The sequence below is a fragment of the Macaca thibetana genome, chromosome 3 (assembly GCF_024542745.1).
Source record: "Macaca thibetana thibetana isolate TM-01 chromosome 3, ASM2454274v1, whole genome shotgun sequence".
NCBI lineage: Eukaryota > Metazoa > Chordata > Mammalia > Primates > Cercopithecidae > Macaca > Macaca thibetana.
This window is the reverse complement of record NC_065580.1, coordinates 127267072-127292725: the sequence shown is the minus strand read 5'-3', so window position 1 is coordinate 127292725 and position 25654 is coordinate 127267072. Positions and strand designations below refer to the sequence as shown.

General features: G+C 50.2%; 1 pseudogene; it reads right to left on the bottom strand.

Moving 5' to 3' along the window:
- Positions 1–23838, bottom strand: LOC126950904 (putative inactive beta-glucuronidase-like protein SMA3; annotated as a pseudogene).
- Positions 23839–25654: the final 1816 nt, after the last annotated feature.

Sequence of the window (25654 nt, the reverse complement as noted above, 5' to 3'; positions counted from 1 at the left end):
ACCCAGAAAATCAGGATGTGAATGGAGCAATAGGCGGCTCAGGGCAAGCGTTGCTCATTTTTATTCCTCAGTTTTCAAATCTGCAAGGAGTTTGGGGGCAGCGCGCAGAGGCGGACACAACTGGAAGCAGTGAAGGGACTGTTTGTGGTGTCTTGGGGGACGGTGGCAGCAGCTCTGGCACCTGAGCGTCTGTCCTTCCTGGTGGTCTGGTGGTGAGGGCTGATGGGGTGGACAGCAGCTCATCTCTTGGAGGCCCTGCCAAGTAAAGGGGTGAACTTGGCTCTAGAGGACAATATCCTTGGCTCTGAGGACATTGACTTCAGCGCTCACCTCCTCTAGTAATTTCAGGTTACTTTGGCAGTGGGACAGACACGGGCACGAAACCATGGGTAGGAGAGGAGGTCAGCGTAAGCCCGGTTGGTGTTCACTTTCAAGCTTCCCTTCACTACAGTCAGGCGCCCGGCGGGGAGAAGAGCATCTCATCATAAGATATTTGCAGATGTATTCACGGAACTTCCCACATATCTGGATGAGGATATACGACTTGCCCCCTGGAGGAAAGAGTTAAATGAATCGCTAAAGCACAAAATGTTCCTGTAAAATTGCTTCCATATTTTATTAGATGCAGATGAGCATGAATTATTGTGACGCTAACAGGGGAGTTTGAAAATTTTGTTCTTACCTTTTTCCATCAACAACCCCCCCTCACCTAGATGGTTATGGAAGGACTGGTTGAGGGATGCTGGTTTGGGGTTGGACCATTGAGTAAAGAGCTCATTCGCTTATTAATTCATCCCATCAGATGTTTATGGGGCACCTACCGTATTTCAAGGAATGCAAGTGCAATTACAGCTTGCAGGTGTCATTCTTGTTGATCAACCTTCCAACGACACCACCAAGGTCCTTCTGAGATGCGCCATTTTTGTTTTGCGGTTATGCTGGGGATGGCTTTTGGGGGAGGAAGCTTCCTTTTGAGCCTCTCAGAGTGCCACTGTCTTATCTATGCCATAGAAAAGAAGGCGCATTTCACCTACCCCTCCAAGGTCAGAAATGCAAATTAACATTAATTCCACTTTCCCACAATCTCCCCGTTTGCATCAAGGTGTGAAACTCCATGGGGGGAAAATAGACACAGTTGTGCAAAACTGTTTTTCCAGCTGAACAGATCTGATTAGTTTCTTACACTCTGTGTGGCTCTGCCAATTTATTTTTTCTATTTATTTATGGGACAGAGTCTTACTCTGACACCCAGGCTAAAGAGCAGTGGCACGATCTCGGCTCACTGAAACCACTGTCCCCCAAATTCAAGCGATTCTCCTGCCTCAGCCTCCTGAGTAGCTGGGATTACAGGCAAGAGCTACCACACTTGGCTAAGTTTTGTATTTTTAGTAGAGACGGGGGTTACCATGTTGGCCAGGCTGGTCTCGAACTCCTGACCTCAGGAGATCCACCTGCCTCGGTCTCCCAAAGTGCTGGGATTACAGGTGTGAGCCACCATTCCCGGCCACTAGTTTTTCTTTTTTAAAAAAAATTTTTGGCCAGATGCGGTGGCTCACACCTGTAATCCCAGCATTTTGGGAGACCAAGGTAGGAGGACTGCTTGAGGCCAGGAGTTTGAGACTAGCCTGGGCAATATAGTGACAGCCCACCTCTACAACAAATAAAAAATTAGCCAGGTATGGTGGTATGTGCCTGTAATCCCAGTTAGCTGGGAGGCCAAGGCAGGAGGGTCACTTGAGCCTGGAGTTCAAGACCAGCTTAGGCAACATAGTAAGACCCCATCCCTGCAAAAATTACAAAAATTAGCCAGGTGTGATGGCACGAGCCTGTAGTCCAAGGTATTCAGGAAGCTGAGGTGAGAGGATCACTTGAGCCCAGGAGGTTGATAGCACCGCTGCCCTTCAACTTGGGAAACTGAGCAAGACTGTCTCAAAAATTTTTTTTTTTTTTTTTGAGACGGAGTCTCGCTCTGCCACCCAGGCTGGAGTGCAGTGGCCGGATCTCAGCTCACTGCAAGCTCCGCCTCCCAGGTTCACGCCATTCTCCTGCCTCAGCCTCCCGAGTAGCTGGGACTACAGGCGCCCGCCACCTCGCCCGGCTAGTTTTTTGTATTTTTTAGTAGAGACGGGGTTTCACCGTGTCAGCCAGGATGGTCTCGATCTCCTGACCTCGTGATCCGCCCGTCTCGGCCTCCCAAAGTGCTGGGATTACAGGCTTGAGCCACCGCGCCTGGCCTAAAAATTTATTTATTTATTTATTTTTGAGATGGAGTCTCGCTCTGTTACCCAGACTGGAGTGCAGTAGCACAATCTTGGCTCACTGCAACCTCCATCTCCCAGCAATTCTCCTGCCTCAGCCCCTACAGTAGCTGAAATTGCAGGCGCATGCCACCGTGCCCAGCTAAGTTTTTAGTAGAGACAGGGTTTCGCCATGTTGGCCAGGCTGATCTCGAACTCCTGACCCCAGGTGATCCACCTGCCTCAGTCTCCCAAAGTGTTAGGATTACAGGCATGAGCCACTGTGCCCTGGCAAAAATTTACTTATTTATTTTTATTTTTTGAAATGGAGTCTCGCTCTGTCCCCCAGGCTGGAGTGCAGTGGCACTATCTCGGCTCACTGCAAGCTCCGCCTCCCAGGTTCACACCATTCTCCTGCCTCAGCCTCCCAAGTAACTGGGACTATAGGCACCTGCCAAACCTGGCTAATTTTTTGTATTTTTAGTAGAGTGTTTCACCGTGTTAGCCAGGATAGTCTCGATCTCCTGACCTCGTGATCTGACCGCCTCGGCCTCCCAAAGTGCTGGGATTACAGGCGTGAGATACCGTGCCCAGCCGCAAAAATTTATTTTTAAGTTTTTCCATTTCAATAGCTTGAAGGGTACAAGTGGTTTTTGGAGACATGGAAGAATTCTATCGTGGTGAAGTCTAGGATTTTACAGCATCTGTCACCTGAGTAGCGTACTTTGTATCCAATAAGTAGTTTTTCATCCGTCACCACCTAACATCATCCTCCTTCTGAATCTCCAATGTCCCCACTCTGTATGTCTTCTTTGCGTACCCATAGCTTAACCGCCACTTACTGGTGAAGAATGTGCAGCATTTGGTTTTCTGTTCCTGAGTTACTTCACTAAGGACAATGGCCTCCAGTTTCATCCAAATTGCTGCCAAAGACATCATTCTTTCTGTTTTGGAGACAGGATCTTTCTCTGTCACCCAGGCTGGAGTGCAGCAGTACATGATTCACTGCAGCCTTGGCCTCCCAGGTTCAAGCAATCCTCCCACCTCAGCCTCCCAAGTAGTCCCAAGACTACAGGTGTGCAACACCACACCCGGCTAATTTTTAAATTTTTCGTAGAGATGGGGGTCTCATTATGTTGCCCAGGCTGGTGTTGAATTCCTGGCCTCCCAAAGTGCTGGGACTTCAGACATGAACCACCTCACCCTGCCTCTATTTCATTCATTCATTCATGCATTCATTTATAGATGAAATCTTGTTCTGTCACCCAGGCTAGAATGCAGTGGCATGATCTTGGCTCACTACAACCTCTGTCTCCTGGGTTCAAGTGATCCTCCCACCTCAGCCTCCCTAGTAGCTGGGACTACAGGCATGTGCCACCACGCCTGGCTAATTTTTGTAATTTTAGTAGAGATGGGGTTTCACCATGTTCATCAGGCTGGTCTCAAACTCCTGGCCTCAAGTGATCCACCTGCCTTAGCCTCCCAAAGTGCTGGGATTACAGGTGTGAGCCACCACACCCGGCCTCATTTTTTTTTTTTTTTTTTTAGGCTGAGTAGTATTCCATAATATATACACACTACATTTTTCTTTATCCACTCATCTGTTGATGGGCTCTGCCAGTTTGATCCCAGCTGGACATGTGAGGGGCCTGGCTGCCCCTTAGCACCCCATCCCAGGGTAGGGGCACTGGGGATGAGAAAATGCATATGTTGTATTTCTCAGCTCTCCTTTAGAGATTGGGTATAGCAGAAAGGCTTGTAGGATCACTGGAAGCTGGAGTGATTGGAGTCTTTCACAGGCCCTGTCTGTCCCCACAGAGGAGGGAGTGAGGGTTGTAAAGAGCTTGTCTCTGCTGGCTTTGGCCTGAGCTGCTGGTAGGAGCAATGGCAGCTGGTCCCATGGCCTGTGGGTGCTGGCTCAGTTGAGGGGTGGGGGGTAGGCCCTAAATGCACCTAGGAGGGCTTCCAGGGCTGTCAGGAGCACAACAAATTGATATCTAGAGACTGCGGAATCTTTTTTTTTTTTTTTTTTTAAACAATCAGACGGAGCCTCTCTCGGTCGCACAGGCTGGAGGGCAGTGGCACGATCTCAGCTCACTGCAACCTCCACCTCCGAGGTTCAGGCGATTCTCCTGCCTCAGACTTCCGAGCAGCTGAGACTACAGGCGTGTGACCATGCCTGGCTAATTTTTGTGGGTTTTTAAAAAATTTTATTTATTTTTTTGGAGACAGTTTCACTCTTATTGCCCAGGCTGGAGGGCAGTGGCATGATCTTGGCTCACTGCAAACTCCACCTCTCAGGTTCAAGTGATTCTCCTGCCTCAGCCTCCTGAGTAGCTGGGATTACAGGCATCTGCCACCATGCCCAGCTAATTTTTTGCATTTTTAGTAGAGATGAGATTTCGCCATGTTGGCCAGGCTGTCTCATACTGCTAACCTCAGGTGACCCACCTGCTTTGGCCTCCAGAAGTGCTGGGATTATAGGCATAAGCCACCACACGCGGCCGTGGAAGCTGTGGAATCTGCCACGAGGAGAATTCCTGAGGAAAACCAGAGGCCACATTGATGGCCCTTCACCTGCGTGGCCACATGGGATTCTCACAGCAGCCCAAAGTAGGGCCTTGAGCAAGGGAGTTCTCCTGGCCCCCAATTTAGGGGCAGAGAAACAACTCAGCAAGACCCAGAACTTACCTCTGATTACCCAGTGAGTTGTGGAGATTGGATTTCCACTTGTCATACTGCCTTTACATCTTGGCTTTTCAGCGAGAAGCTGTGCATTCAGTCCCTTTCAAAGGCAGAAAAGTGTTGCCGAAAAATGTACCAGGGGCCAGGCACAGTGGCTCACGCCTGGAATCCCAGCACTTTGGGAGCCTGAGGCGGTTGAATCACCTGAGGTCGGGAGTTCAAGACCAGTCTGGCCAACATGGTGAAACCCGTCTCTGTAAAGACAAAAAATTAGCCAGGCTTGGTGGCAGGTGCCTGTAATCCCAGCTACTCAGGAGGCTGAGGCAGGAGAATCACTTGAACCTGGCAGGCGGAGGTTGCAGTGAGCTGAGACTGGGTCATTGCACTCCAGCCCTGGAGACAAGAGAGACTCCATCTCAAAAAAAAAAAAAAAAAAAAAAGATAACTATACCACAGTGGCTCATGCCTATAATTCCAGCACTTTGGGAGGCTGAGATAGGAGGATTGCTTGAGGCCAGGAGTTTAACACCAGCTTGGGAAATATACTGAGACCCTGTCTTGTAAAAAGAAAAAAAAAATTAGCTAGGTGGTGGTGTGCACCTGTAGTCTCAGCTACTCAGGAGGCCAAGGAAGGAGGATGACCTGAGCCCAGCAGTTTGAGGCTGCAGTGAACTGTGATCACTATCATGCCAGTACACTCCAGCCTGGGCAACAGAGGCCCCTGTGTAGAAAAGGGCACCCTTTGCTGCATCTCTCTCACTCTCTCTTTTTTTTTTTTTTTTAAGATATGCAGTCTCGTTGTGTTGGCCAGGTTGGTCTCGAACTCTTGGTCTCCAGCAGTCCTCTCACCTCAGCCTCCCAAAGTGCTAGTGTTGCAGGCATAAGTCACCATGACTGGCCTGCATCTCTTTTTGTGTTAAATGGTGGAGAATGACCCAGAAAATCTACAAGTTTCTTCTTCTGCAGTCTGAGGGCTGCAGTTTATGATCAAGCCAGGCAGGCACACAGGCTATCTGCCCTTCATTCCAAATTGTGGGTGCCTGGATTGCTCAGAAATTTGGAAAACACGCTGGGAACAGTGGCTCACACCTGTAATCCCAGCACTTTGGGAGGCTGAGGCGGGCGGATCACAAGGTCAGGAGTTTGAGATCAGCCTGGCCAACATGGTGAAACCCCGTCTCTACTAAAAACACAAAAATTAGCCAGATGTGGTGGCGTGCACCTGTAATCCCAGCTAGTCAGGAGGTTGAGGCAGGAGAATCACTTGAACCCGGGAGGCGGAGGTTGCATTGAGCCGAGATAGTGCCACTGCACTCCAGCCTGGGCAAATGAAAACTTCACCTCAAAAAAAAAAAAAAAAAAATTGGAAAACAGAATTGGCTAGAAACTGGAATTCACACTAATTACCCCCAGGATGCAGAGGGCTCAGGGAATCGGTGGGCAGGGGGAGTACTGGGTGTCTGGTTCTCATTAGTTGAGAGATCATCAGGAGCACCCCCCTGGTTGAAACTTTCAGATTTATACTAAAAAAAATACCCAGAATGTCCATGGAGTAGAATAAAGGTGGCTGCGTCGTGGCTGGACGAAATGAGGATCTTTCTGGGGCAGGGTTTTACACGTGACTTCTCAACAGAAGACCCGTGCTAGAGTCTGGCTCTGACATCTCTCTGCCGTGGGACTTCAGGCAAGTCCCTGTTGTGAAGCTACAATGTTTTCCCTCTGTAATGGCGGGAGAGAGTGGCATTTGCTTTATGGACCATTCAGGGACATGTAAAGCTCACATTAAATGAGATGATCTGTCTTCTCACTTTGATTCTCACATCACTGTGCAAGCACACATTACCATTACCAACCAGGTGGAAGGGTGTCCGAGAATACAGGAACAAATGTCTTCTAAAATCCAGGTTAGGCCAGGTGCGGTGGCTCACATCTGTAATTCCAGCATTTTGGGAGGCTGAGGCAGGTGGATCACCTGAAATCCGGAGTTTGAGACCAGCCTGGCTAACATAGTAAAACCCTGTCTCTACTAAAAATAGAATATCAGCCAAGCGTGGTAGCACACTCCTATAATCCCAGCTGCTCGGGAGGCTGAGACAGGAGAATTGCTTGAACCTGGAAGGTAGAGGCTGCAGTGAGCTGAGATGGCACCATTGCACTCCAGCCTAGGCAACAGAGCTAGACTCCGTCTCAAAAAAAAAAAGGAAAAGAAAAACAAAACCTAAAAATAAAATCCAGTTCAGGCTTAGGAAGTCTCTTATTTTCTCTTTATATGTCTCTTTCTTTCTTCTTTTTTTTGACAGGGTCTTGGTCTGTCCCCCATGCTGGAGTGCAGTGGTGCAATCACAGCTCACTGCAGCCTCGACCTCTAGGGCTCAAGAGATCCTCCCGCCTCAGCCTCCTGAATAGCTGGAACCACAGGAACATGCTACCATGCCTGGCTAATTTAAATTTTTTTTTTTTTTAGAGACAAGGTCTCCCCCTAATGTTGCCCAGGCTGGTCTTGAACTCCTGGCCTCAAGCCATCCTCCCACCATGACTTCCTAAAGATCTGGGATTACAGGTGTGAGCCACTATGCCTGGCCTGGTCTCCTCTTTTCATCTGTGAGTTGGAGGCACAGTCTTTGGTAGCTCAGCTCCCTGGGAGAGGGAATGAAACACTGAGCATGCCTGGGGCCTGGGTTAGGGCAGAATTCTTGGTGGATGTGGGAGGAAGGGGGTGAAGTGAGGAATCTGGGCAGCTGTCAAGATGAGGAATTCAAAGTGTCAAAGGATAGAGAAAGATCTACAAGAAGCACTAACATGTAATCTTTTTTTTTTTCTTTTGAGATGGAGTTTTGCTCTTATTGCCCAGGCTGGAGTGCAATGGCGTGATCTTGGCTCACTGCAACCTCCGCCTCCCACTTTCAAGGGATTCTCCTGTCTCAGCCTCCTGAGTAGCTGGGATTACAGGCGCCCACCACTACACCCAGCTAATTTTTGGTATTTTTAGTAGAGACAGGGTTTCACCATGTTGGCCAGGCTGGTCTCGAACTTCTGACCTCAGGTGATCTATCTGGCTCGGCCTCCCAAAGTGCTGGGATTACAGGCGTGAGCACCCAGCCTAACGTGTAATCTTAATTGAGAGCCATAAGCATTCATTCATCAGATAACATTTGGTTTTTATTTAACGAGTATATTTCTTTGAAGGTGATGCCTCATTGGAACTGGGTCCCATGGGATTAATTTGGGTTATATTTAGGGATTCATCATCAGAATTCTGGAACTCAGCTGTTGTGTTCAGTTGAATCACTTATTAACATAACCACCCAAAGCTAGGTGCAGTGGCTCATACCTATAATCTCAGCACTTTGGGAGGCCAAGGCAGGAGGATCATTTGAGCCCAGGAGTTAGAGACCAGCCTGAGCAACATAGTGAGAACCCATCTCTACCAAAAAAAAAAAAAAAAAAAAAAAAAAATTAGCCAGTCCGGGTGTGGTGGCTTGCATCTGTAGTCCCAGTTATGCAGGAGGCTGAGAGGGGAGGATGGCTTGAGTCTGGGAAGTTGAGGCTGCAGTAAGCCATGATCACACCACTGCACTCCAGCCTGGGTAAAGAGCAAGACCCCAACTCAATAAAATAAAATAATCATGCAAGATCTGAGCTGTTGTATAATTAAAAATTTGTTCTAGAATGGGCCAGGCACAGTGGCTCACATCTGTAATTCCAGCACTTTGGGAGGCCAAGGCAGGCGGATCATGAGGTCAGGAGATCAAGGAGATCAAGACCATCCCGGCTAACATGGTGAAACCCCATCTCTACTAAAAATACAAAAAAATTAGCTGGGCATGGTGGCGGGCACCTGTAGTCCCAGCTACTCTATGTCCTCCAAATAGAGAGAGAGAGAGAAAAAAAAAAAATGAGAATAAAAACTGGAATAGTTGGAGAAATCTATGTGGAAAAGGCAATCCTAAATCACGTATTAAAAATAAGGGCCAAGCGCGGTGGCGGCTAACACCTGTAATCCCGGCACATTGGAAGGATGAGGCGGGCAGATCATGAGTTCAGGAGATCGAGACCATCATGGCTAACACGGTGAAACCCCATCTCTACTAAAAATACAAAAAATTAGCCAGGCATGATGGCACACGCCTGTAGTCTCGCTACTCAGGAGGCTGAGATAGGTGAATCGCTTGAACCCAGGAGGTGGAGGTTGCAGTGAGCCGAGATCACGCCACTGAACTCCAGCCTGGGCAACAGAGCAAGACTCTGCCCCCCGCCAAAAAAAGATTTCCATTTCTAGCCATGAAAGTAAAACAGGGATCAGAGTTCCACTCCAACCTTAAATGCCTAGAACATCAGATAAACGGAAGAATCAAGGGTTTTCAGATACTGAACAATAGACAACACAGGACATTGATCCCTGAAAGAAGACCAGCAAATTATGTGAGCTGTAGGAGTGCCCCAACTCACCACCTTCTGAGAGGTGCCATGGCTAATCCCAATGGACAGGGAGCACAGCAAAGCCAGGTGGCCTTGCAGAATCGAGGGGACAGAGTGTGGTTCTAAGGCAGGAGGCTGGAGTTGGCATGGATGCTTCCTGGAGATAAGGAGGCCAAGCCAGAGACAGAGAGAGTGATTCATAGACCAGCCTGAACACGGCGAAACCGTCTCTACTAAAAATTAGCTGGGCATGGTGGTGCACACCTGTAATTCCTACTACTCAGGAGGCTGAGGCAGGAGAACTGCTTGAACCCTGAGGGGAGTGGAGGTTGCAGTGAGCTGAGATCGCGTCACTGCACTCCAGCCTGAGTGACAGAAGGAATGAGTCTCTGCCTGAATCTTTGAACACTGCTTTGTGCATGTGTATAAAGAAACTACTCAAACTGGGGGGTGGGGAGTGGGCATCCCTATCCTTCCCAACCTGGTTCACTGTTCTAATGGTAGGGGTGGAGGATCATTCTAGGTAAACATTGAAGTGGTGATCAAAGTCTTCCCTAAAGTGTTCCCCTTCAGTGATATCCAACTGTCCCCCTACTCACTGGCAAATCTGTATTTACCTGGAACACCAACCCCAGATCTTTTTTTCTTTTCAGGCAGCATCTCCCTCTGTCACCCAGGCTGGAGTGCAGTGGCATGATCAGAGATCACTGCAGCCTTGACCTCCTGGGTTCAAGTGATCCTCTTACCTCAGCCTCCTGAGTAACTGGGACCACAGGCATGCCTCGCCATGTCCAGCTCATTTTAAAAAATTACTTTTTGTAGAGATGGGGTCACCCTATATTGAGAAAGCAAGTCAGGGTCTTGCTCTCTCACCCAAGCTGGAATACAATTGTGCAAATATAGCTCACTGCAGCCTCCAGCTCCTGAGCTCAAGCAATTCTCCTGCCTCAGCCTTTCAAGTAGCTAAGACGACAGGTGTGCACACTATGCCTTGTTATGCCCAGACTGTTTGTTCCCCAAAGAAGACCACCAGAGTCCAGAGTCAAAGCCAAGCGGCAAGGATCTTTACTACAAGTTCGAACTTGGTCCCTCCTTTACACAGTATACAAGAGGGCCCCGAACAATGCGAGCGTTTGCTTTTTATAGCCCGAAAGTTGTAGGGGAACAAAGAAATTCTTTTGGCTCCTGCGCTTTCAGTAACCTTGAACGGCTGTCTCCTTATCGGAGACTTTCCAGGTGGTGTTTGTACTGGGCTCAGGGAGTTTGAGAGATATATGGTGGTGGGATGGGAGGATGGGATGTGTTTGTGCTAGGCTCAGGGAGTTTTGAGCCCGGGGCTGAGGAATGTGCCCAGCTCCTTTCATTCCCCCCTTCTTTTCAGGTATCTTTAGAGCCAATCTTGGGTCTTATAAGTCTGATTCTGTTTCAGCGTTTACAGGTTGGTATTGGGCTCTGAGGACCATGAGTTGTACGGTGTCAAATCTCTCCCTAACAAATTGTAAAATTCTGTTAACAACACAAGGTCCTACGGTAAGCAGAAATAGTAGACTTAGCAGGGGTCCAAGGAAGGGGGCTAACAGAGAAAACATAGAGGAATTCCACCATTGGTCTGCAGCTGAAGCAAACTGCCGTGTTTTTACTTCAGTGCTTAACTTGCGTAACTGTTGGACCCGGTCCTCTACAAGTCCTGATTCATTTATGTAGAAACAACAGTCTTCTTTTAGAAATATACATGTACCACCTTTTTCTGCAGTGAGTAGGTCTAGGGCCCTCCGGTTTTGCAAGGTTACCTGAGCTAGGGACGTGAGCTGCCGCTGAAGGGAGGCAAGGGACTCAGCCGACTCCTCCATAGCAACGGCAAATTGTTGGTATAACTTGTTACTTTCTATGAGGGTGTGACCTAGGGCTCCCCCCGCCAGTCCGGCCGCAATGAAGGATGCGGTGAGGGAGATTCCTGCAATGAGGGGGAGAAATATGGCTCGTGCAGGTCTTGGTCTAGGGTCTGGGTGAATAACAGCACTAGTCCAGTTACCGGTATACCCTAGGAACTCGCCAGCAGTTAGTAGAGTCAACCGGGGAACTAATGTGACAGGGAGACATAGTAGGTTATTAACAGAAGGACTAGGTAGGTTTTTAGATAAGGTTCCATTACACCAGAATATGCCTGATGGAGCCCTTAAGGTGATATTAGGGGGCGTTGCAGTGATGCTGCAGAGGCTGGAATTGGTTCCTGAGAAACAGTAGGGAAACTTCTCCTGACTGGGGTTTAGGTATAGGGGCACGTTCAGGATAGGAGCATACGAGAGGTTTCGGAGGTTGTTAGCTTGGGCAAAGGTAGAGGATCCCCATGGCAGAAGGACAGTGGTTAGCGGTGGACGTCCTAGAGTGGCGCACAGGAAGCAGCCAGACAGGCTATGAAGTCCTGTAAGGTTAGCAAGTTCTAGTCCTTCTTGTAATAACTTTAACCAGGAGAAAGGACGTAAGTCTTGTGTTAGTCTGTTTTCCTGTCGTTGGATATTCCCGTGGACCAGGGGCAGTACTTGCACTAGGCCTCGCCACAGATAGAGGTGACTGCTAGGCCATGTGGAGGAGGGGGAGTAGTATACAGCCCCATGTTGAGGTGTGGTCCAGCGGGAGTTCCAGGGGTCTCTAACTATCCAGGTATATGGAAAGTCTCTATCCCGTCTACGATAGAAGGGCCATTTAGGGTCTAACTGTTTTCTCTCTCCCCAATAACGGGGTCTGTGGATGTTACAATAGTTATAAGGACAGCCAGCATTTTGGTGCCACCAATAGTGTTTACAATTGTATTTAGTCCGATCAAACTCAAAGCATATTATTGGTGTCATAGGTTTGGCTATTTGAAAACCAGTAAAATTTAGTAGAATTGGGCTGTTGCACCCTGAGGAAGGGCAATCAGCACTGGCCAATAATTTTCCGGGCTTATGAGGTTGCCCAGGGTGGGTTCGGTTTTCATAAAGCCAGAATCTCCAGACAAAGGGATTATGAGCTGGTTTTGTGATTTCTCCAGCGGCCACTAGGGCGACTAACGTTAGGGTTAGACTACCTAACTGCATGTTTGCAGTGAGCTATGCTGCCGGCGCAGGGTGAGTTTTAAGGGGTTGTTCCTAGCTCTGTCCACAGTCCACGTGTCCGGTGCTTCAGCCGCCGCCGTGATTGGTCCCAGAAGATCGGAGGTTGGGTCCACTGGCTTGACGTGGGTGTAGTGGATCCACGATGCGATGCCTTCTACCTTCAGGGCGGTGGGTGTGGTTAGGAGTACCTGGAGTGGTCCTTTCCACCTGGGTTCTAGGGTCTCTTGTCGGTGTCGCTTGACCAGGACCCAGTCTCCCGGCTGGTACGGATGGGGTGTCGGCGGGGGACCGGTCTCATATAGTTCCTTCAGCTTGGGCCAGATTTCTTGATGAATTTTCTGCAAGGCTTGTAGGGAAAACAAGAGTTCAGAGACATTTTCTGTTTCGGACTTGAGCAGATCATCTTTTAGGCCGGGAACTAAGGGTGGGGGGTCTGCCATACATAATTTCATAAGGAGTAAGGCCCAGTCTGTAAGGGGTGTTACGGGCCCGGAACAGAGTGTAGGGGAGAAGGACCACCCAATTAGCGCCAGTCTCCATAGTTAATTTAGTTAAGGTCTCTTTTAAGGTCCGATTCATTCTCTCTACCTGTCCTGAACTCTGGGGCCTGTAAGTGCAATGTAGTTTCCAATTTGCCCCAAGGATGGAAGCCAAATCCTGACTTACCTTAGCAACGAAGGCCGGCCTATTATCTGACCTTATCTGGACAGGGAAGCCATACCTGGGGAGGATATCTTCCAGGATTTTCTTTGCTACAACCTGAGCAGTCTCTTTCTTGGTGGGGAATGCTTCAGTCCACCCTGAAAAAGTATCTACAAAGACAAGTAAGTACCGATACCCGTATTTTCCTGGCTTTATCTCAGTAAAATCTACTTCCCAGTAGATACCGGGCCTGGTTCCCCTAAGCCTTGTTCCCGTTGTAGCCTGGGATTGGGGGTAGGCGTTGTTAAGCTGGCAGACTTTGCAACTTGTCACGATGTTGCTGGCCATCTCGGCTGTATGTCTGAATTTGAGCTTAGAGCGTCTGATCAGGTCTATCATCCGCCGAGCACCCAGGTGGGTGGTTCGGTGGATGTGTTTCTAACATTTGTTGTCCTAATTTTTCTGGTAGGATGGTTTGGTCATTAGTATCAGTCCACCACCCATTCTGGATCTGTTTCAGGGGAAGCTTGTCAATCCACTGGAGATCTTGTTCTGAATAATCAGGGAAATATGGCAAGTCCCGGGGGCCCGGGTCAGGGAGCTGGAGTGCAAGGAGTTGGCTGGGAGCTTCGCCACCTTTCTTGCAGTTTGGTCCGCCAGAAAGTTGCCTTGAGCAGTTGGAGTAGTTAGTTTCTGATGCCCTGGGCAATGCATAATGGCTAACTTTTCTGGCCTCCATAAGGCTGTTAGCAGGGCTAGGATTTCTTGCTTGTTTTTTATTTCTTTTCCTTCAGCCGTCAGTAACCCCCGCTCCCTGTAAATGGCCCCATGTATATGCGCTGTTGCAAAAGCATATCGGCTGTCTGTATATACCGTCAGCTTTTTCCCCGCCCCTAAGGTAAGAGCTTGGGTGAGCGCTATTAATTCGGCCTTCTGGGCCGATGTCCCCGGGGGCAGGGGTTCCGCCCAGATTACCTCAGTCTCTGGTTACTGCCGCTCCAGCGTATCTCTGGCCCTGATGCATGAAGCTGCTCTTATCAGTGAACCAGACGAGGTCGGCGTCAGGAAGTGGGCGATCCTGCAGGTCTTCTCGAACTCCGTGCACCTGAGCTAGTACCTCGGTGCAGTCGTGGAGTGGGGCGTCCAGGTCCGGGTTGGGCAGTAGTGAGGCAGTCTCTTACCCAGTGGCCAGCCTCCTTGCAGTAGGCACATTGGTCTTTTTTCAGATTATCATGCCTGGGGGGCCGCCTAGGTTGGGTGTACTCTGGCTGTAGATGTTCTTTCTGTACTACTGCTGCCAGGACCTTGGTCATTTTTTCAGTGGCCTTAAATTGCCTTTCTTCTGGAGTATCTCTGTTATTGTAAACCCGCTGGGCTATCTGAAGGAGGTCCTGAATCCGCTTTCCTTCCAAGTCTTCTAATTTCTGGAGTTTTCTTTTAATATCTGGGGCTGCCTGATTTACGAATGACATTACAACAGCTGTCTGACTTTCTGGAGCCTCTGGATCTATGGGGGTGTACTGTCTAAAAGTTTCTATTAATTTTTTTAAGTAGGTGGCTGGGCTCTCTGTCTTTTCTTGCCGAATAGAATATATTTTAGCCAAATTAGTGGGCTTGCAAGCAGCTGCCCGGAGACCTGCCATTAGAGTCTGGCGATAAAGGTGTAGCCGTCCCCTACCTTCTGCCGTGTTGTAGTCCTACGCCGGCCTGGTCAGAGGAAAGGTCGCGTTTATGAGGTCAGGGTTGGCAGTCGGTTGACCGTCGTCCCCCGGGACCAGCTTTCCAGCTTTTACCTGTATTCCCTCTTGCTCCTCCGTGGTAAACAAGATTCGGAGGAGCTGCTGACAATCATCTCAAATGGGCTGGTGGGTGAACATGACACTATCCAGTAAAGCCAGTAAATCTTTGGGGTTGTCTGAAAACCGAGCACTCTGAGTCTTCCAGTTATACAGATCACTGGTGGAGAATGGCCAGTACTGGAGCTTGGGGATTCCTGTGTCATCTGGGGGTTTTATTTCCCGAAGGGGTAAAGCCACCGTGGAGTCAGGCGGCTGGGGGGGGGGGGGGGCTAGTCCGCGAAGTGCGCCCTCGCGTCCGCCCCCCCAGCCTTTTAAAGTTACTTTCCCTTTCAGCGAGCCCGCCTCCCCTCCGCCTGCTCCCTCCCTCTATCTCTCTCTCTAATCTTTCCGTTTCTGTCTAAATCTTTGATTGACATACTTACAGGGTCTTTTCTTTAAGTTTCTATCTCATTCGCGCGCACTTTCTCTCTCTCTGTCTCTCTGTCATCCCGTGTCCTTTCTCCTTTATACTCAGTCTCTTTCTCTGACTCTCCATGTCTGCCGTTTTCTCCCCTTTCTCTTTCTGATTTCCCTTCTCACTTTCTCCCTTTCCCGTCTCTATGGTCTCTCTCTCACTTATTTTCTCTTCTCCCCAGTCTCACTTTCTGTGTCTCTTTTTGTAAAGGAATGTGGCTTAGAATTAGGTTGTGGGTTGGAATCCCTGTAAAGGAAATCCGCGCTGGAAGCCGGGAGCCCGGGGACCGGGGCCGCGGGCGCGGCGCCGAAAGCGCGCGCCAGAAGCCGGGAGCCCGGGGACCGGGCGCGGCGCCGGAAGCCAGGAGCCCGGGGACCGGGCCGGGAGCGCGGCGCCGGAAGCCGGGAGCCCGGGGACCGGGCCGGGAGCGCGCGCCGGAAGCCGGGAGCCCGGGGACCGGGGCCGGGAGCGCGGCGCCGGAAGCTGGGAGCCCGGGGACCGGGCCAGGGAGCGCGGCGCCGGGGCAAGCCGGGAGCCCGGGGACCAGGGCAATTCAGACAGTGAGCGCGCACCCGGGGACCGGGGCAATTCAGACAGCGAGCGCGCGCACCGGGGTCAGATTCAGACTGCGACCGGGGCAATTCAGACAGCGAGCGCGCGCACCCGGGGACCGGGGCCAGATTCAGACAGCGAGCGCGCACCCGGGGACCGGGGTCAGATTCAGACTGCGAGCGCGCACCCGGGGACCGGGGTCAGATTCAGACTGTTGCCCGGATCGCGAACCCGCTCCGGCAACTCAGATCGCAATTTAAATCAGAAGAGAGCCAGGGGACGTCTCCCACCGGTCTCCACTGGCCGTCCTATAGCGCGTCCGCCAGGACTGTGCCAGCCTCAGTTTCAGACCTCGCGAGTCAGAGATTCAGATTCAGAACAGACACACAGACACAGACAGACAAACGGAGACGAGCCAGCTCACCTATCAGTAGATCGATCCTAGCAGATCCGTTGACCAGGGGTCTGGTGGGCTTGGGGAATCCCGGACGGGCCCCCAGATGTTATGCCCAGACTGTTTGTTCCCCAAAGAAGACCACCAGAGTCCAGAGTCAAAGCCAAGCGGCAAGGATCTTTACTACAAGTTCGAACTTGGTCCCTCCTTTACACAGTATACAAGAGGGCCCAGAACAATGTGAGCGTTTGCTTTTTATAGCCCGAAAGTTGTAGGGGAACAAAGAAATTCTTTTGGCTCCTGCGCTTTCAGTAACCTTGAACGGCTGTCTCCTTATCGGAGACTTTCCAGGTGGTGTTTGTACTGGGCTCAGGGAGTTTGAGAGATATATGGTGGTGGGATGGGAGGATGGGATGTGTTTGTGCTAGGCTCAGGGAGTTTTGAGCCCGGGGCTGAGGAATGTGCCCAGCTCCTTTCAGCCTGGCTTATTTTGTTTTCCTGTGTGTGTATGTAGAGATGGGGTCTTGTTATGTTGCCCAGGTTGATCTCAAACTCCTGGCCTCAAGAAATCCTCTCACCTAGGCCTCCCAAAGTGCTGGGATCACAGGCATGAGGCACCACACCCAGTCTGAGCCCGAATCTTCCTATGTCTATACTGCTTTCCCTACAAATGCAAGAACCTAAAAATACATTCAGCCCAAAGCTATATCCTGACCACAAATACATAAAAACCACCATAAACACAACTATGGCCTTCTCCATTCAGTATTGGGGACTGAAATATTTGTTGTTGTTGTACACATAATATTTTATTCGTTCCTAATAATGATGCTGTGAATGCAGGATGGTAAATGTTGCCTACTTTAAGAAACCCAGTACCCAGAGACATTATTAACTTTCCAAATTCGCACAGCAAGATAATGGGAGAAGTGGAACCAGAATTCCACTTCTCTTAAGTAGTACTTAAGTTGATTCTTCCCATGAAATCTAAAATAAACTTGTAGGCTGGGTGCAGTGGCTCACACCTGTAATCCCAGCACTTTGGGAGGCCAAGGTGGGTGGATCACTTGAGGTCAGGAATTTGAGACTAGCCTGGCCAACATGGTGAAACCCCGTCTCTACTAAAAATACAAAAATTAGCCAGGTGTAGTGGTGCACTCCCAGCTACTATTATTTAGCACGTGCTGTGTCAGACATCGCAGAGTACCTGGGAAGCAACAATAAATAGAACTCTTTCTCTCTCCTGAGCCCACAGTCCAGTCAAATAGAGGCAAAGAAATAATGACAGTGCCTGGCGAGAACGCTGGGAGAGCCAGGTTCGGGCTGCAACAGGGGCAGAGCACGGGGAAGCCTCCCTCAGCCTGGAGCAGGCGGGGTAAACCTCCCCACAGCGGGACAGCTGTGAGGAGACTCGGCCAGTGAACAGAAATCTTTTCAGTCATGCATCGTGTGACTCACGCTCGTATTCCCAGTACTTTGAGAGTCCGAGGTGAGAATCACTAAGGCCAGGAGCTCAAGATCAGCTTGAGAGCGAGACTCCATCTCTACAAAAAAAAAAAAAATTTTTTTTGAGACGGAGTCTCGCCCTGTCACCCAGGCTGGAGTGCAATCGCGCAATTTCGGCTAACTGCAACCTCTGTCCGGCTAATTGTTTGTATCTTTAGTAGAGACGGGCTTTCACCATGTTAGCCAGGCCAGTCTCGAACTCCTGACATCGTGATCTGCCCACCTCAGCCTCCCAAAGTGCTAGGACTACAGGTGTGAGTCATGGCGCCTGGCCCCCAAAATTTTAAAAATAGGCTGCCCATGGTGGTTCATGTCTGTTGTCCCAGCTACTCAGGAGGCTGAGGTGGGGGAATCACTTCAGCCCAGGGGTTTAAGGCCGCAGTGAGCTATGATGACACCACTGCACTCCAGCCTGGACAACAGAATAAGATCCTGTCAAAAACCAAAAAAAAAGGCTAGCACAGTGGATCACACCTCTAACCTCAGCACTTTGGGAGGCCAAGGCAGGAAGATCAATTGAGTCCAGGAATTCGAGACCAGCCTGGGCAACATAGTAAGAACCTATCTCCAAAAACATAAACAAAAAGAAAAGGATATTTTAGTTGGTGATTATTGTGTGGAAAAGAAAGAGAGATCAGACTGTTACCGTGTCTATGTAGAAAGAAGTAGACATAAGAGACTCCATTTTGTTCTGCATTTGAGATGCTGTTAATCAGTGACCCTACCGCCAACCTTGTCCTTACAAGAGACACGTGCTGTGGTGACTCAAGGTTTAAAGGATTTTGGGCTGTGCAGGGTGTGCTTTGTTAAACAAGTGCCTGAAGGCAGCTTGCTGGTTAAAAGTCATCACCATTCTCTTAATCTCAAGTACCCAGGGACACGTACACTGCCAAAGTTCGCAGGGACCTCTGCCTAGGAAAGCTAGGTATTGTCCAAGGTTTCTCCCCATGTGATAGTCTGAAATATGGCCTCATGGGAAGGGAAAGACCTAATCGTCCCCCAGCCTGACACCCGTGAAGGGTCTGTGCTGAGGAGGACTAGTATAAGAGGAAAGAAGGCCTCTTGGCAGTTGAGATAGAGAAAAGCATCTGTCTCCTGCCCGACCCTGGGCAATGGAACATCTTGGTGTAAAACCCGATTGTATGTTCTGTTTACTGAGAAAGGAGAAAACCGCCTTAGGGCGAAAGGTGGGACTTGCTAACCAATGCTGCTCTTTATCCACTAAAAAGGTTTATGGAGATGTTTGCATATGCCTATCAAGGCACAGCACTTTTCCTTAAACTTATGTCAGAGATCTTTATTCATATGTCTTACTGTTGACCTTCTCCCTATGATGATCCTATTATCCTGCCACTTCCCTTTTTCTAAGATGGTAAAGATAATTATCAATAAATACTAAGGGAACTCAGAGACCGGTGCCAGCGTGGGTCCTCTGTATGCTGAGCGCCGGTCCCCTGGGCCCACTTTTTCTTTCTCTATACTTTGTCTCTGTGTCTCATTTCTTTTCTCAAGTCTCTCATTCCACCTAATAAGAAACGCCCACAGGTGTGGAGGGGCAGGCCACCCCTTCAATTATGGTGCCAACATGGGCATTCCAGGCAGAAGAAACAGCTTAAGCAAGAGCAGGAGAGCAACGAGGGCAGTGGAAACAGATCAGTGGCTGGGAGTGAGGAGAGAAGAGGATGAAAATCCAGGAGAGAGCAGGGGACACTGAGTGTCCTGACCAGGGATTACGGCTTTGTCCTGTGGGCCTGGGGGAGCCAATCACAGGACTCCCAAATTTTAATCTGTGGCCGGGCACAGTGGCTCACACCTGTAATCCCAGTGCTCTGTGAGGGTGAGACAGGAGGAACACTTGAGCCCAGGAATCAAGATCAGCCTGGGCAACACAGCAAGACCCCATCTCTATGAAAGTAAAAAAATTAGCCAGGCATGTTGGCATGTGCCTATGATCCCCGCTACTCAGAGGCTGAGGTGGCAGCATCGCTTGGGCCCAGGAAGTTTAGGTTGCAGTAGCAGTGATCATACCACCACACTCCAGCCTGGGTGACAGAGAGAGACCCGGTCTCAAAAGCAAACAAATACAAATTTGGATTTTTTAGAAAGGCCACTTGGGCATGGGTGATAGGAGGCTGTCTGGAAACAAGGCTGGTAAGGAGGCCACCTCTGAGGACCAAGCGAGTGGGGCAGAGGCCTGGCTGCTGGCAGGAAGGGAATATGGATGGGACAGAGGGAGGTGAGCCCAAAGCTGAAGTGAGGGGAACAGTGCAGTGGGCGCAGGGCAGGCCGGGGGAGGCGAGTGACATCTCTGTCCCGAGATAACACATAAGCAGAAAGTTCAATAGCACTTACCTAATGAAACCCTGCAATCATTTCCGCTCTGTACTTGCTCTGAATAATGGGTTTCTGAAACATCTTTCACCACTTCTCAAACTGGGTGGCCAGCTGCAGCTGAATCAACTCCAGGTGCCTGTAGTCATGATACCAAGAGTAGCAGCTGTTCACACAGATCACATCCACATACGGAGCCTAGGACCAGAGCAGGAGAGCCCGTTCAGCACCCAGAAGACTGCATGATTCAGAACTCACATGCTTTGGGGGCTCTTCTGGCAGAGAAGGTAAGAAGAGGATGTAATCGAGGCACTCAGGGAGGCTGAGGCAGGAGGATGGCTTGAGGCCAGGAGTTCGAGACCAGCCTGAGCAACACATCAAGACCTCAGCTCTAAAAGTATAGTAGTAAGACAATTAATAGGGCACAGTAGCTCATGCCTGTAATCCCAGCACACTGGGAGGCCAAGGTGGGAGGATCGCTTCAGCACGGAAGTTTGAGACCAGCCTGGGCAACATCGCATGACCCCATTTCTACAAAACATACAAACAAAAAAACTAGAAGAGGAAGAGCTGCCTCTCGGGACTGAGAACATCCAAGTTCGCCAATTTAGATCCTGAAATTACCCTGCCCCACAGGCAGGAAACGGTCACAAAGTAGCTCAAAGGAGGCAGGCCTGTGACTCTGCACTGACGTGCGCAGCTGAAAAGGACTGTGAGAGGCAGAGCAGCTGCCAATGCGCAGTCCTCAGCCAAAGCCGAGGGCCCCCGCCACTGGAGCTGACTCCTCTCCAGGCAGCAGTCCCATCACTGGGACTTGCCCTGGACTTACCTTGCCCTGGAGAAGCGCTCCAACCTGAGGGGCCGATGCAGTCATTCTCACAGAAAATCTTTTTCTGTTTTGTTTTGGATACAGAGTCTCACTCTGTTGCCCAGGCTAGAATGTAGTGTCATCATCTCGGCTCACTGCAACCTCTGCCTCCCACAATCAAGTGCTTCTCATGCCTCAGCCTCCCAGGTAGCTGGGATTACAGGTGCGTGCCACCACATCCAGCTAATTTTTTGTATTTTTTGTAGAAACAAGGTTTCACCAGCTGGCTGGTCTGGTCTCTAACTCCTGACCTCAAGTGATCCACCCGCCTTGACCTCCCAAAATGTTGGGATTGCAGGTGTAAGCCACTATGCCCGGCCATCACAGAGAATCTTTTTTTCTTTTTTTTGAGACAGACTCTTGCTCTGTCGCCCAGGCTGGAGTGCAGTGGCCGGATCTCAGCTCACTGCAAGCTCCGCCTCCTGGGTTTACGCCATTCTCCTGCCTCAGCCTCCTGAGTAGCTGAGACTACAGGCGCCCGCTGCCTTGCCCGGTTAGTTTTTTGTATTTTTTAGTAGAGATGGGGTTTCATCGTGTTATCCAGGATGGTCTCGATCTCCTGACTTGGTGATCTGCCCATCTCAGCCTCCCAAAGTGCTGGGATTACAGGCTTGAGCCACTGCGCCCGGCCCATCACAGAGAATCTTGAGGCAGCTTTCATAAGGCGGCACTGTGGGCTGCAGAGGGCCTGAAAGAGTCCCACCTAGGAGCGGGGCAGAGATGACCAAGTAGGACCACCATCAGCTTCAGCAAACTGGTGCTCAGGGCTGAGCAGCAGATGCTTCTGTGTCCAACTGGCTAGTTTCTAATGCGTCCTGAACACACTACTTTCTAGTAAGAATGCTGGCTGGGTGCGGTGGCTCATGCCTGTAATCCCAGCACTTTAGAAGGCCAAGGTGGGTGGATCACCTGAGGTCAGGAGTTCGAGACAAGCCTGGCCAACATGGCAAAATCCTGTCTCTACTAAAAAATATAAAAATTAGGCAGGCGTGGTATCGTGTGCCTGTAATCCCAGCTACACTGGAGGCCGAGGCAGGAGAATTGCTTGAACTCGGGCAGAGGAAGTTGCAGTAAGCCAAGATTGCACCATTGCACTACAGCCTGGGCAACAGAGCAAGACTCCATCTCCAAGAAAAAAAAAAAAAAGAATGCTAATGTCAGCCAGGCATGGCAGCTTGTGTCTGTAATCCCACCACTTTGGGAGGCCAAGGCTGGAGGATCACTTGAGCTCAAGAGTTTGAGACCAGCCTGGGCAATATAGTGCAATCCCATCTCTGCAAAAAGATCTAAAATTAGCCCAGCACACCTGAAGTCCCAGTTACTCGGGAGGATGAGGCGGGAGGATGAGGCAGGAGTATCTCTTGGGCCCAGTAATTCAAGGCTACAGTGAGCTGTGATTGCACCACTGCACTCCAGCCAGGGCAACAGAGTAAGACCTTGCCTCTACAGAAGAAAAAGAAAAATGCAGGCTCCAACTTTGGAGTTACTGAATCAGGATCTCAGAATGCAGAGATCTGCCATTTCGAAAAAAATTCCCCTAGAGATTCTGAACATCCAGGTGTGGGCCAGATGAACTCTAAGCCCCCTTAAACCTTTGACATTCTATGACTCTATTAAATCAAAGTGCAAAAAACGCTGAGTCCAAACTGAGCAAACAAATCCCATCTCCCTATGCCCAGCCTCCCTGAATTCAGAAAGCCACCTGCCTGGCGAGTAAGCAGGGAGAGAATTCTCATTAACCCAAAGACCATCTATGAAAAAAGACTGGCTGCAGCTGAGTGCGGTGGCCGACACCTGTAACCCCAGCCCTTTGGGAGGTTGAGGCAGGAGGATCGCTTGAGCCCAGGAGTTCGAGACCAGTCTGGGCAACATGGCAAGACCTTGTCTCTATCTTTTCAAGTAAAAAAACAAAATAAAAAATCCCTGGCTGGCAGCTCATGGTCCTTTCCAGCTGTTCCCATGAGCAGACTTCAGGACAAGCCCAGGCAAAGGTGGGGAAAAATGGGGTAGGGACCCCCAGGCTCACCCCTTTGTCCGCTGCATAGTTGGAGTTGGTCACAAAGGTCACAGGCCGGGAGGGGTCCAAGGCTTTGGCGTGAGCAATCACCATCCTGTCCACAGAAGGCAGAAGACACAGGTTCCGTCAGTCCAGGAAGGGCTCGAACACCCTCCCATCCTCCCCCATCAGAACACAACACGGGGCCAGGCACGATGGCTCACACCTTTAATCTCAGCAGTTCGGGAGGCCAAGGCGGGTAGATCACTTGAGGTTGGGAGTTCAAGATCAGCCTGGCCAACATGGCAAAACCCTGTCTCTACTACAAATACAAAAATTAGCCAGGCATGGTGGCACATATCTGTTTAACACCAGCTACTTGGGAGGCTGAGGCATAAGAATTGCTTGAACCCAGGAGGTGAAGGTTGCTGTGAGCCAGGATCACACTGCAGTCCAGCCTGATCCATAGAGCCGGGTCCATAGAGCCCTGTCTCAAAACACACACACACACACACACACACACACACACACACACACCCCCCCACCATAAAGCCACTGCTTTCTTTCTACACACACACACACACACACACACACACACACACACCATAAAGCCACTGCTTTCTTCCCTAACTTGAAATGTATTTTACATAAGGGCACATGATCCTCTAGAACCCAGGAGGTGAAGGTTGCTGTGAGCCAGGATCACACTGCAGTCCAGCCTGATCCATAGAGCCGGGTCCATAGAGCCCTGTCTCAAAACAAACAAACAAACACACACACACACACAGCCGGGTCCATAGAGCCCTGTCTCAAAACACACACACACACACACACACACACACACACACAGCCGGGTCCATAGAGCCCTGTCTCAAAACACACACACACACACACACACACACACACACACACACACACAGCCGGGTCCATAGAGCCCTGTCTCAAAACACACACACACACACAGCCGGGTCCATAGAGCCCTGTCTCAAAACACACACACACACACACACACACACACACACACCCCCCATAAAGCCACTGCTTTCTTCCCTAACTTGAGATGTATTTTACATAAGGGCACATGATCCTCTAGTCCTAGACCAAGCTCTCTAACATCACTCTTTCTCCCCCCGCCTCCGAATCCTATCCCCCCAGAGGAGAGCCACCCTTCGAGGCACACAGAGCTGAGGTCAGTGGGCTGGACACTGCCATAAATGAGGTTGACTCCCTGAAACAGCTCTTGAACACAGGAGTGGATGGGTGCAGATTTGGGTGGGATATTTATTAATGCATCAAGCAAACAGGGAGTGCAGACTCTCAGATGGGAAGTTTCAAAGCCTTGTGACAGCCTGGCTGAACCTCTCCAGGCTGGGCGGCTCCCTCCAATTCCTGCCCCAGCAAACAGACATCTCCTCTGGCCACCTCCCAAAGAAGCCTGTCTGTCAGGCACCTGCTCCTGGAAGCCTGTGCTCTTCACCTTCGCAACAAAGGTCCTGTCCACCCAGTCCTGCTGAGCACACCCCTGTGCCCCAGAGCTCTGAACTGTTCTTTGTCCAGGCTGGGACGACTTCTCAGAGCCTTCTGCCTACTGCAGACTTGGCTCAGCCCAAAGCACTCCATGAAATCGGGGTGTAGTGTCTGCCTCAAGGAGCATTTCCAAAACCTCTACTGCCTCTGCTGCAAGTGAAAAATCTACCTCTGGGCCAGGCGCGGTGGCTCAAGCCTGTAATCCCAGCACTTTGGGAGGCCGAGATGGGCGGATCACGAGGTCAGGAGATCGAGACCACTCTGGCTAACACGGTGAAACCCCGTCTCTACTAAGAAATACAAAAAATAGCCGGGCGAGGTGGCAGCGCCTGTAGTCCCAGCTACTCGGGAGGCTGAGGCAGGAGAATGGCGTGAACCCGGGAGGCGGAGCTTGCAGTGAGCTGAGATCCGGCCACTGCACTCCAGCCTGGGCTACAGAGCGAGACTCCGTCTCAAAAAAAAAAAAAAAAAAAAAAAATCTACCTCTGAATGCTGAGTTAGAACTGCATGATTGTAAGGAATAAAGGGGGCCCGGGCACGGTGGCACACACCTGTAGTCTCAGCACTTTGGGAGGCTGAGGCAGGTGGATCACTTAAGGCCAGGAGTTCAACGCCAGTCTGGCTAACATGGTGAAACCCCGCCTCTACTAAAAATACAAAAATTAGCCGGGCACAGTGCCTCATGCCTGTAATCCTAGCACTTTGGGAGGCCAAGGCAGGTGGATAACCTGAGGTCAGGAGTCCAAGACCAGCCTTGCCAACATGGTGAAACACAGTCTCTACTAAAAAAAATGCTAAAGTTAGCTGGGCATGTTGGCATTAGTGTTGTGGTGCGATCTCGGCTCACTACAACCTCTGCCTGCTGGGTTCAAGCGATTCTCCTGCCTCAGCCTTCTGTGTAGCTGGGATTAGAGGCATGCATGAGCCACTGCACCTGGCCTGTGCAACAGAGCAACACCCTGTCTCAAAGAAGAAAACACACACATACACACACACAAACAGAAAACAAAACAGAATAGCATCATTTCCTTATCATTAGCTTGAAGGAAGTGAATTGCCTGTAAAAGTTTCCATTTTCAAAAAAAGCATTAAAATACAGTGTAATCCCCGCACTTTGGGAGGCTGAAAAGGATTGCCTGAGCCCAGGAG